The 12,234-nt window shown below is 39.2% G+C and overlaps 1 long non-coding RNA gene across 2 annotated transcripts; it reads right to left on the reverse strand.

The window, feature by feature from the left end:
* Positions 1–1,952: 1,952 nt before the first annotated feature.
* LOC103177984 lies at positions 1,953–11,978 on the reverse strand. 2 transcript variants are annotated; one of them, XR_487786.1, is made up of 3 exons: positions 11,903–11,978; positions 4,584–4,657; positions 1,953–2,193 (listed from the first exon to the last, which is right to left on the reverse strand). It is a non-coding gene; the product is annotated as an uncharacterized LOC103177984 (long non-coding RNA). The 2 variants fall into 2 exon arrangements; XR_487785.1 differs by having other exon boundaries at positions 11,888–11,978.
* Between the last annotated feature and the right edge of the window lie 256 nt (positions 11,979–12,234).

Consider the following 12,234-nt stretch of genomic DNA (forward strand, 5'->3'; position numbering starts at 1 on the left):
AGAAAGGTTTTGAGACCGGCCTTGAAGGAGGAAAGGGAGGAAGCAAGGCGAAGGCACTGGGGATGGAGTTCCAGAGCCTGGGGGCTGAGAGGCTGAAGGCCCGACCACCGATGGTAGGGCGGTTGGGCGGGGGACGTGGAGCAGACCGGAGCCAGAGGAACGGAGGGTACGGGCAGGTAGGTAGGGGGATAGTAGGTTGGAGAGGTAGGAGGGAGCAAGGCCGTGAATGGCCTTGTAGGTGAGGATGAGGATCTTGAAATCTTCTAGGTCTGTATGGCTGAGTAGCACAGCCATCAGAGCAGCCATTTGGTTTTCAGGCAGTTTGTTAAACTTGTCATCGCCAGGACTATATTTAGAATAAAAAACCTTTCTACTGCTGCTGCTACACATTATCTTCTAGAGCTGCTGAGGCTCTGTAAACTTGGTAATGTTGCCATATCTTTTCCCTGGGATTGTGGCAGTTCAAATTCTAACAATAGAATCCATGACTAATCCTTTGATTACAGTCAATGATGATTAACATTTTCATGTGATGTTTCACAGTCACCTGCACGACCACATTTTAAAATAAAAATCGGTCATTCACTTCTTGGCTGTTTGTAGAACATTGCAGTGCCCAAACTGGCTGCCACAATCACCTGCAAATAAACCGTCGCTACATTTTACAATAAATCCTGTGAACTGCTTGAAGATGTCTCGATGACATGATAAGACGCCATATCAAATGCAAAGATTATACAAAGCTTGTTGGTCTATTCATCTGCGACAAAGCAACAGTAGAGATGCCCTTATGTGACTTGCTGGTGTGTTTAACTGGCATGTCTTTGCATTGAGTACAATAAATGTTGTATATGATTGATTTGAAAGCTTGCCAGCTTGTACTCTGGAGAAGCGTGTGTTCTTCAGTAAAAAACAAAGTTACTCCTAACAATATAACATGCTTCAACCTGATCCAAACCCAAATATTCAACTTATGTGCGCAGATAATAAGAGGTGGACATTTTAAGTGGTGTCTTTAAATGAATAGCTGAACAGAAATTGAAATAATGTCAAAGAACATACACGTGCTATCTCAATCCATGGAATGTGATGTCAAATTAGACACTATCTTTTGATCATCCACCTACTGTTTCACCCTCAAGGTTGCGGTTAAAGTAAATAACGATTTTTGTGGTGTCCAAGTTTTCGGACCCCTTGGGTGGAAAATGCAATGTAGTGCTGTCAAAATATAAAAATATTTTAAAAAAGCTTTAAAGAATCCCAGCTTTGAGGTTGTGACCATAATTGAGACAAGAACATGTATTCACGAAACAAACCCAACATATGTCAAAAGTCTAAGAACAAGAATATACTTTAACTCAAAAGGAGCAGTGTAAATGATGGGAGGAAAATCAAAACTGAAAAACATAGCTCCCTCCCCTGTTTCCCTAGAAATAGAAAAGTGTTTGCCATCTTCCGGAGATAGAAAACCACATTCCCTATTACCAGAGCTGCAACATCATAAGCTTCATAAACACAAAAATCAGATAAGAAAACAGTGCAATACGTCCATCAATGTAAAGCAATAGCATGTGAAGCATGGGTTTCCAGTATGTTTCAACAGAATTTATTCGGAAAGCCTGTAGGCTAAAACTGAACTTTAGAATATCCCAGCTTTGAGGTTGCAGCCATAATTGAGACAAGAACATTTATTCACAAAACATTCCCGACACATGCCAAATGTCTAAGAACAAATAGATGCTTTGACTCAAAAGCAGCAGTATATATGATGGGAGGAAAATCCAAATTGCAAAACCATGCAAAACCTCCCGTTTCCCTAGAAATAGAAAAATGTTTACCATCTCCCAGGGATAGAAAACCACATTCCTTATTCCCAGAGCTGCAACATCACGCACTTCATAGACTGAGAAATCAGATAACAAAACAGTGCAATACATTTTGATGACTTTGAAGATCCAAATCTAGTTTTAAAGACAGAATTCAAAGCATTAATAAATATGATTCCACTCCTGATACAGCCCTCTCTTCAGCCGTTTGTGAAAATGATGGATATCTGTAGGATGTTGTAACAATTCTGTTTACTGAGCCTTTCAACTGCTCATGCTTGATGTCAATGATGATAACACCCACACTAGTTGGAGGCTTGTGTTGCATGGAGCTCTTACGTCTCTGGCCATCCAATCATTTGATGTCCTGAATTGTGTAATAGTTGGTTAGATAAATTGATAGATAGTCAGTCCATTAAAATCCCAACATTTTGTGCCAAAGCTTAGTCATCGCTGAGAAAAGGTCCGGCAGTGCCACTACAGTATCAGGGTATTATTGCCCACCCACACCTCTATACTGGGATTTGCAAAACCCCATGTATAACCCTACTAGCAGGACGAAATGTTGGGCAAGTTTCCTTATTCCACACGCCTTTGTTTACCTAGCGGTAAGTCCAGGCCAGCTCGGGTCTGTAACTCTGTCTGTCTAGCGCCTTGGGACGTCTTCCCAACATGAAAGGCGCTTTACAAATGTAATTTTGTTGTTGTAGCGGTAAGTAGGAACCCGGTTGTTAGTCGATTGACAGATCGCTGTTCCGGGGATAATAATCGCTTCAAAAAATAAATTAAAAAAATAATAATTTGGTCACTCAATCCACGACTGTTTGTGGAACACTGCTGTGAGCAATTGGTTTCCTTGTTTCTCCCACAAAGTATACAGTCAATTCACTTTAGTATATTCTGTGAAGTGTTTTAAGACATCTCGAAGACGTGACTAGGTACTATATCAAGTACCAGGATTATTATTATTATGTTACATTCCTCAAAATGTGTGGAACATGGTTTACTGTTTGTTCGTACTTCTGCTCCACCAGAATTTAAAAAGTTGAATGGACAATCAGTAGAAAATAGAAAGATGTTCCAGGAGGAAACACACACTAGCCATTATATTGCAATTATAATGCAGCGAGTGAAGCAAAAGAGAATAGAAGTGGTCTTTCAGAGATGTCAAGAATTAACCTACCACTGACAACTCTAGATTGGATTTCTTGGCAGTAAGGGTTGAATTGTGTAAATTTTGTCTTTGCCATTACGGATTCTGTATTACATTTCATAGGTTGAGAACTTCCTTCTTTTTTCAAACGTGTTACGGGATATTTAAGCATAACTGAACCATAAGGCTACATAATGGTATGCAGACCATCTTTTAAAAATGCCTCCACCATTAGTGGTTGAAGATGTTAAATTGAAATATTAATATATCATTAAAGTGGATTCATATTCAATTCACTTGTTTACCATATCCATTTATTTGCTTACTACATTCATTTCAATGTTAATTAACCATTAACCACTTTGTACAGTTGCAATAATGCTCCTGGGAGCAACATTTATAATCACTGGCATTACATTGGTATCTTTAGAAGCGACTTAGTTAACCAAAATTCTAATAGATCTGCATTGCACCTGCCTTCTGTTTCAACATTTTTTAAATATATTTTTATATGTCTATAAAAGAAGGAAAGTATAAGTTTCATGAAGCTATGTGAAATTAGTGTGAGCTCGTTCAAACAGGAATCACCGATCTCAGACAATCTCACTTGTTAGGGGACTTTGAATAAATGGGTACCTGGCAATGATTATTTTACAAGGCTTACTTTACTTTAAGTGAATTGTTCAGAATGTGTAGTAAACTATAAGAGCTACGATTAAATGGTTGACGACCATTATCTGAACTGTTTAATTAGTTGAGTTCCCAAGTAAATTACTCCAGGGTATCTGTGCATTTCTAATTATTATTTTCATTGTATAGTTAGCTTTATTTAAGTCTTGGTTCCACTTTTGCTGTTAGCAGATACTGTCAATATGGGAATCGACTGACAGTGTGACTTAATTGACTCCATATCATTTAAAGAGCTCCAGCTCACCCTAAAGGATCAACGTCTGTGAGTTAACTACTGCACACTTATTCAGATGTACCTAGCAGTTGGTTTTTATGCAGCCCATGGCCAGTACGTATTACAATTGTATTACAACAGTGCTTGTACTTCAAGGCAGAGCTGGGAGGGAAATATATATGTGTACAATCCCCTGTATAAATGTTGAACCTCCCTCTCCCTGCCCTGCCTAGAAATGTGATGGGCGGGGGGGGGTGGGGGAGCACAACATAATAATCTGGAATTTTTCAGCCTCCATCCCACCCACTTCATTTTCAGAACACGAAGTTTATTGACTCAGATGTGAAAGTGCTACCAACTGAGCCATACTGACAAGATTGCATGGAATTGTGGCATAGTCTTTAAGACTGCTCTTTCAAAGGCAATAAACTGTATTTTCCTTTGGGAGGCAAACAAGATCTCACTGGGCACTAAACTGGCTCTGGGAGCCAAACCTGGCAAAAGTCCATCAAATTTTGTAATTACAAGATAGACTTTGAGGTGTAGACATGTTCTTAATATTGCAAGCCAAAGCCCTGATGGCTAGGGCGGTCTTGGCTGTGCAAGCTGCAGAGTTATCCATTGTGGTAACTATCAGCCATATGGTAGCTGAAAGTCAGAAAGGAGCAAAGAGGCACCTGGGCTAGTCTCATGCACCTACTTGTGGCTGATAAAATGATGCTATTGCCAAAGGATTAACAGCAGTTTGCATTCCTTCCCTCTTGGCAAGGGATTCTGTTGAAGAAAGGAGAGAGGAAAATTAATCAAATACCTTTCAAAAAATCCTTGGGAAAAATAAATCTAAGAAACTAAGAGAATTTTGTTGCAGTACAATCATGAGGTGGATGCCAGGCAATTGGCATCTCAGTATTGGCAGGATGAGTGCAACTCTGATTCAGAAATTAAGCCAATGTGCTGAACAGCTGATCGACCAGCTGTCAACTTGTAACATGATTTAAATTGTACATTGTGATCTCCTTCCAGCTAGTTTTTTTTAAATGGGTCTCACAAAGTTCTGGCAAGTTGATGAATTTAAACTAGACACCAGTTGTTTATATATTTCAAAGAAAAATATAAATTGTAATTCAGTATGACTCGATTGCTGTTGAACTGGCTTGTGTGTTAATAACAGCTAAGTTGTTTCCTTGCGATAAGAGTATAAGAAGGACAAGAATGTGGTATTTCTTAATGGGATTCCTTGATAAGGAATTCTTCAACAAGGAATCCTGTTAGAATTCCTGTCGACTTACGGGAATGGCTCTCTGGAAGTACATTGCGTCAGAGAGGAACACTTACAGTATGGAGTGACGCACTTTCAGCTTCCAGAAGGAATCCTCATTTTCATATCTCGAGTTCAATATTAAGGAATTCCATTGAGAAACAATTCAAAACATTAGACCCAGTAAAATATAGAACAAGAAAGTATAATTTGAACCACTGAAGTGGAGCTTACAATAGATCAGAAACCATTTGTACTATTGTGAACTATAGCAAGCTGGCAAGGCAATAACTACAGTTAATGCCAATGACAAGCTGAAGCTCTGTGAAATATTATAGTTGCCTGAAGAGAATCAAGCACAGATTCCAAGACATCAATCCAATGTTACGACCAATATTATTTATGTCATAGTTGAGTTTCATACTTGGTTTTTATGAAGCACGGGTAGCATGCTGTACAGTATTGGACTTTGGACGTATTGGACTTATTCTTGCTAAGTTGTTTTAACATTGTGTTGACCACAAATCTCCGATATGTAGCAAATTCAAATCTATGACACACTCTGTTCCGCCTCAAACTTTAGAGCTCTAAAAAAGGATCATTATCAATATTTCTTGTTGATTGTCTTCAATGAATCAAGGTCTTTTGAAATAAAAATGTCCAAATTTAGACACAAACTTCCAAATTCTGGTTTCATCAATAATTAGGCATATATGACATCAAATGCTACAACACAGAAACAGGCCATTCAGCCCAACAACTCAGTGCCGGTGTTTCATTCCCTCCCAATCCCCTTTCCAATTCCCCTCTATTCCAGACTCCCTCATGTATAACTCTCATGTAACAATGGATTAATATAACATCATAGGTAGCTCAGTTGATTGAGTTGGGTTTGAATTCCAAAATAAAGTAAATGGATCTCCTTGGGTGATGGACTGAAACACTCCGGGATGCTACCCCGTGTGAAGGGCGCTATATAAATACAAGTTGTTGTTGTTGGTCTGAGGAGATATACTTGGCAAAGATAGGTAGGTGGATAGTTATCCGAGACTATTCATAGTTGACTAGCCTGCCTGGAAGTTTAAGCATGCCCTAAACCCTGCAAGCCACAGGCTTGATGTGTAAGGCAGTCCTAGCTGGACAAGTACTGTACAGTTAACATTTTCTTTTGCAATTTGTTTTAATGTGTAAACAAGAGGAGTCTTGTTAATAACAGGTTGAAATGGACTAGATGTTTTCAGTTAGATAATTAATATTAATTAGTTAATATCTTCTTTCGCCAATGAGCACCAATTCACTGTGTACACATATTTCATGTTGGTTGTATGAATTTAAGTTACCCTTCACTAGTCGCAGGGTAAGTGTGCTATGATTCTAAAGAAAACTATACAGTTTCCCAAATCAAATCCCTTCATCTGCAGTTGCTCATCACCCAGCAAAGGATCTTTGTTGCTGAATGTAAAATAGAAAATAATAGGGAAGTTGAACCCTAAAGCTAAAGCATATTTGCTCAAGTTGTTTACTAAATTCATTATTTTCCAGATTGTGCTTTCTTTTACATCAAAGATAGAAAATTTTATTTTAATGATCTCCATTCTTGATATGATGGAACTCCCTAATATCTTATGAAATATTTTTCCTTTCATTTAACATATCTGACACATTGCAGCTGATGGGTTAGATATATCAAATGAAAGTGGTCGGGCAGCTCATTGTCAGCTTGATCTGCTGAATGTTTAGGAAAAGTTTAGAAAATCAGCTTCAAATCAAATTAAAACTAAGTTTAAGAATTTTCCACACGCAATCTTAAATTTTAAGACAAAATGGTCTTATGAGCTAAGACAAATTTCACGTCTTTTTAGTTCACCTTCCTACCTACTATAGCATGACCACTGTAATTGGGATAGTCTTCTGTGAGAACTTTTACAGAGCTCTACCATACTGTTAAGATCAACTTCAACTTGGTCTTAAAACTGGCAATGAGTAATCCAAGAGCATATCCTTAAATATCTGGCGTAACAACTGTTTCATCCCTGCCTGTGTATGAGTTCAAAAGGCTTTTGTTTTATCTTCTCTTCCACTTTTTCCTGTATTCTCCTGAAGAGGTGCTGATTCACCCTGCAGGGTGGTTCCCCAAGAATCATCTGTAAGTGGCCCTTGTGTTAGCCTGGCTCAAATAGTAACAGTCTCACCTCTGAATCAGAAGGTTATGGGTTCAGGCCCTACGTCAGGACTTTTAATTCATATTGTCTAGTGCTGCATTGTCAGAGGTGCCATTCTTTGGATGAGATGTTAAGCCGTGGCACTATCTCTTCCTGTTCAGGTAGACGTTAAAGAACCAATGGGACCATTTGAAACGAATGTTGGAATCACGTCAATCCTTTGTGGCAGTCTGGATTGTCTGATTCCGGAGCCATGCGGGTCTGCGGTACTCAAGGGAACTGCTGATGACAGGCCTGTCAACTTGGCTCATTGGTTGGCAGCACCTTAGAGGGGCAGTTGGGCAAGCATTCTTCCCATTCAGCTCCTGTTAACCGAGCCAAACCCTAACGGTTAGGGTGGTCATAGGTAGTCAAACAACTGGAAGCTTGTCAGACAGTGCTTTCACAGGCTATGAGGTTTTAGCTGACTCCAATGCATACTCTTAGTTCCCCAAGCCTTGGCTCTTGCCAACCTGTGCTTCATACTCTCCCGAATTAAGTAAGCAGGGTAAAGTTCTCTGAGGAGGGAGTGCCCAATCTATTTCAGATGTGGGAATTTCTACATGTAGGTTATATGCATAAAACTCTTAAGGATACTCTAGCATGGTAATGGGTTTCCCCATTTGACCAACAGAAAGGAGAAGGGAGTTTCTTCTGGTGTCCTGGGCAACCATTCTCCAAATAGAATTCAACATGCAGTTCATGGCTGTTTGTGGGACATTGCTGTGCGCAAATTGGTTGTTGTTTCGCCCACACAATACAAAATTACTAGTTTACAGTATATTCTGTCAAGTGGTTTCAGGTGTCCTCCCAGTGTGAAAGGTGCTACACCAAACGAAAGGATTTATTCATATGGAAGCGTGGATAATGAGCGTTGCTAGTTATTGAGCCATATCACAGTCATATACTATTCTCTCTCGATATTCAAGCATGCTCACTGTTCAGTAGAGGTCACTGGATAGAGATCAGTAACTGAAACCTTGACTGATTTTGCCTCTCCCTAACTCAGGAGCTATGTGCCTACTTTGACAGCAGCTGAAATCAGATAACTCAGTACAGATTGATGACAATCCTATGACATACTGAGCATTAATATTACAACCAAACCATATAATTTGGTATTAAATTATATTGCCGGTAGCAATAGAAACATTTGTTTCACATGTAGAGTTAGTAGGATGTGGAAAGTGTTAGCAAAGTGATTATTGAAGAGCTGTTCCAATTGTGACCCTTAATAGCAAATTAGCTAAACTTATGAAGATTAAAGATTATTAAAAAACATACAGGAAAGACCATGAAAATGGTATTAAAGTTGTAAGTCCCAGGGAGAACTAGTACAGCACAGGCAACTGGCTTAATTTGGTGGTGAAATGTTTACACATTTTCTGAATGTCTATTAAAGTGACTTTTGGCACTATTGGATGGTGAAATCATCTCTGAAATAGTTACAGAAACTTATAGTTGCTTAGGGCTTATGGGAGGACGGGTGTTTTGAATATCCCTCTTGATTGAGTCCTAGGAAAATGAGTTTGGCAGAAGTTTCATTTCCTGCAGGGTAGCAATTGATAGAAAAGAGATGTGGTGTGTGTGTGTATGTGTGTGTGGAAGAAGAGGTGGTGAATTCTGGCAGGATTTCAAAAACAGATTACACACAGGCAAAAGAAATAACAAAAATCAAGGACAAAAATATTAGCGCTTCAGAATCTGGTACAGATAAATAAGTAATCTCTTTATAAATCATATAATCACTTAAGTCGTACATGCACTTGAGTCCCATTCATTTTCCTATCAAAAAACACTTTGATTCCTTTGCATTAGTTGTACTTTAGAAGTCAGATAAATGGCTAAATTGAAACAGTATTTTGGTCCCAAGTAATCCTAAATCCTATGTAAATCATCTCCTAACTTATATCACCACTACTGCACTTACTACCAGCTCCGTTGATGAGGTACCACACGTGCAGTCTACCTTTGAAACAAGTTTGGGAAATGAAGTTTTGACCCATCACCATCACTGCCTGCGCACTTACTGCCTACAATGATGATTTAGTACAATGGTCATTTAGTACTGCATTTGCACTGGAAACAAGGTATTTACTTGCCATCTTGTCACAAAAGGCAAACTTAGCTTTGTGTACATCATATTATGCGAGTTTTCCCATGACTCGTATTCACATAAGTGGTATTAAATGTTCTAGTCCCAATCTGATATAATTTATGCAAGTTTACCTGTTCAATGGACTATCTCCATGTCCTTCAGGTTTTCTAATTAGTCAGTTTGTCAACCACATCTGGCTGTCTTTGTCCTCAGTGGAACTCTCTCTATTCTGAGTTATTCATAAATATGAGTTGCACTCCATGGCCATTATAGTGTCATTAAAATGCAATAATTGGACATTGCTGTGCGCAATTGGCTGCCGCGTTCGCCCACAAATATACAGTCAATTCACTTTACAGTGTGTTCTGTGAAGCGCTTTGGGACGTCCTCCCGACGTGAAAAGCGCTATATCAAATGCAAGGATTATTATTATATAATCTGTGAATTTGGAAAATTACATTTTATAGCAAAATGGTGATGAAGCCTTATAATTTAGATGTGTCATTGCTTGTTATGGAAGCTGATAGGTTTATTAGAACACTAATTTCTGAATTTATAATGAAATCCATTAGAAGACTAAAACATTGGACAATGGCGGTACTAGAAGGATTCAAAATAGTTGATTTTTAGTGGCTGCAAATAATTTCACACTTGCATGAAGAATTAGAAAGTTCTCGACTGAATACTCAAACCTTGAGTGGCTGACCTCCATAAGCTGTTCAAGGAGAGGGAGTACCAGGATAACAGAGTCTCCTTACTGTTTGAGAACAGTAGCATTTCAGTATTCAAATTTACAATGTAACATAGATTCCAATATCTTCAATTCATTCTCAAGCTCATTTTTCCATTTTTTTTACTTCTGAATACTGTGTTTGCCATTAGGCATTTACAGACATCACTTCTGTGGATGTCATTTTTATATTGAAAATGTCTTTCATCAGATTTCTACAAATTCTTAGTCCTTGAAAAGTTATTAACCGTTAAGAACGTTTACTGTGTTGTTTCTGTAGTATAGGAAAGATATATTTGGAAAAAAAGTCACTCAATGTAACTAATTAAAATCATGCTAGGACCTCACATCAATTTTCCTTTCTGTCAGTGACTCTGACTATCATTACTATTGTTGCTAATCTGATTTTTTTTTGCTCAGGATATCATCAGAAGCATCAGTCATAGTTTACAGTGGTTTTCTAAGCATCCCCTTCAAATTGTAACCTAGCCTTGCCTGTAACTAACCCAACAGCTGTGTGTCATTTTCATTACAATTGTAATTACAAGTGACTCACTTTGACATGATTTATGCCATTGTATTAAGTTTTCCCAAATAAATAAAAGTTGTATCAAACACCACCTTGCATTTCAATTTTGCCTTTGATCTAGATTGTCTCAAAGCATTTTGCAGTGATGGAATGAAAACCCAAGAATGATGGGAGGTGGCAGGTAGGTAACCTGAGACTCCATTATAAATATAGGTTTTTAAAAGGGTTTTGAAAGCAGAATGGGGTTCAGAAAGCAGTGGAATAGAAATTGAAAGCTTGGTTTTCAAAAGAGGAATGGGGATGTGCAGCAGTCCCGATTTTGCCAAATGGATGGAAAGGGCAAGGGATTTTGCAGAGGTAGATTTTATTTATTTAAAATAATGATCTTAAACAGCTGTAGTAGAAGAAAAATGTTGACAGTTCAACAACAACAAAATTACATTTATAGAGCGCCTTTCGCTTCAGGAGGACGTCCCAAGGCGCTGGACAGTCAGGGGTCAGAACCCGAGCATGGGGGAGCAGTGGGGTAGGGGTGAGGGAAGGCAGAGAGGTGCGAGGGCGACTGAAGGCACGATCGAAGAGGAGGGTCTTGAGACCGGACTTGAAGGGTGCAAGGGAGGAAGTGAGGCGAAGGGACTGTGGGATGCAGTTCCAGAGTGTGGGGGCAGAGAGGCTGAAAGCCCGGCCACCAATGGTAGGGCAGGTCAGGCAGGAGACATGGAGCAGGCCGGAGCCCGATGAACGGAGGAAGAGGAGAGGCGGTGGAGGAGAATTGAGTGGTCCACAATATCAAAGGTGGTGGAGAGGAAGAGAAGGCAGAGGGAGCCCTGGTCACATATGGTCAGGATGTCATTTGTGACCTTGACCAGATTAGAGGGGCTCATGGAGGGAGTCCAAAGTGTAAAACTGCACAGAATTGAAACTCAAGCCATAGTAACTAGTTTTATTGGTTGGCTCCTTTTTTATATTTGTTGATCGCAATACAAAGTGCTCTCATAAACCTATAAATGATGGCTGGAACAGACATCATAAAAAAGCTTATGAGAAGCAGGAGCAAGAATTAGAATGTGCTTAATTTTTAACTGATGATGATGGGGGTAGTGGGGGAGGACTAAAAATATGTGCCTACTCAATCACCACATGCAACAAGGCTGAGATGCCTTAAAAAAGTCCTCTTATTATACTCACGAGAAGAGTACGTACAATGTACTTGTCTAGGACTGAATGTTGGGAGAGATTGCAGAGCATAAGATATTCATTGTTGCACATTTTCTGTGTGTGCCTGGATATTTCACCCTTTTAGACAAAAACAAATGACATTTGTACGGTGCCTTTCACGGTCAGGACGTCCCAAGGCGCGAGACAAACTATAGCCACAGTCGTTTTCTCCTTTTTCGATATTTAATTCTTTCCTGGAAGCTAACACAGATTACGCCATCAACCACCGTTCCCCGCAAAGGCATTCCACATCCTAACCCTCTGTGAGCCAATTCTAATAGTAATAACAATCCTCGCAATTGCTGTAGTGCCTTATC

Source organism: Callorhinchus milii, unplaced genomic scaffold (assembly GCF_018977255.1).
Source record: "Callorhinchus milii isolate IMCB2004 unplaced genomic scaffold, IMCB_Cmil_1.0 Scaffold3, whole genome shotgun sequence".
In the NCBI taxonomy this organism is placed as follows: domain Eukaryota; kingdom Metazoa; phylum Chordata; class Chondrichthyes; order Chimaeriformes; family Callorhinchidae; genus Callorhinchus; species Callorhinchus milii.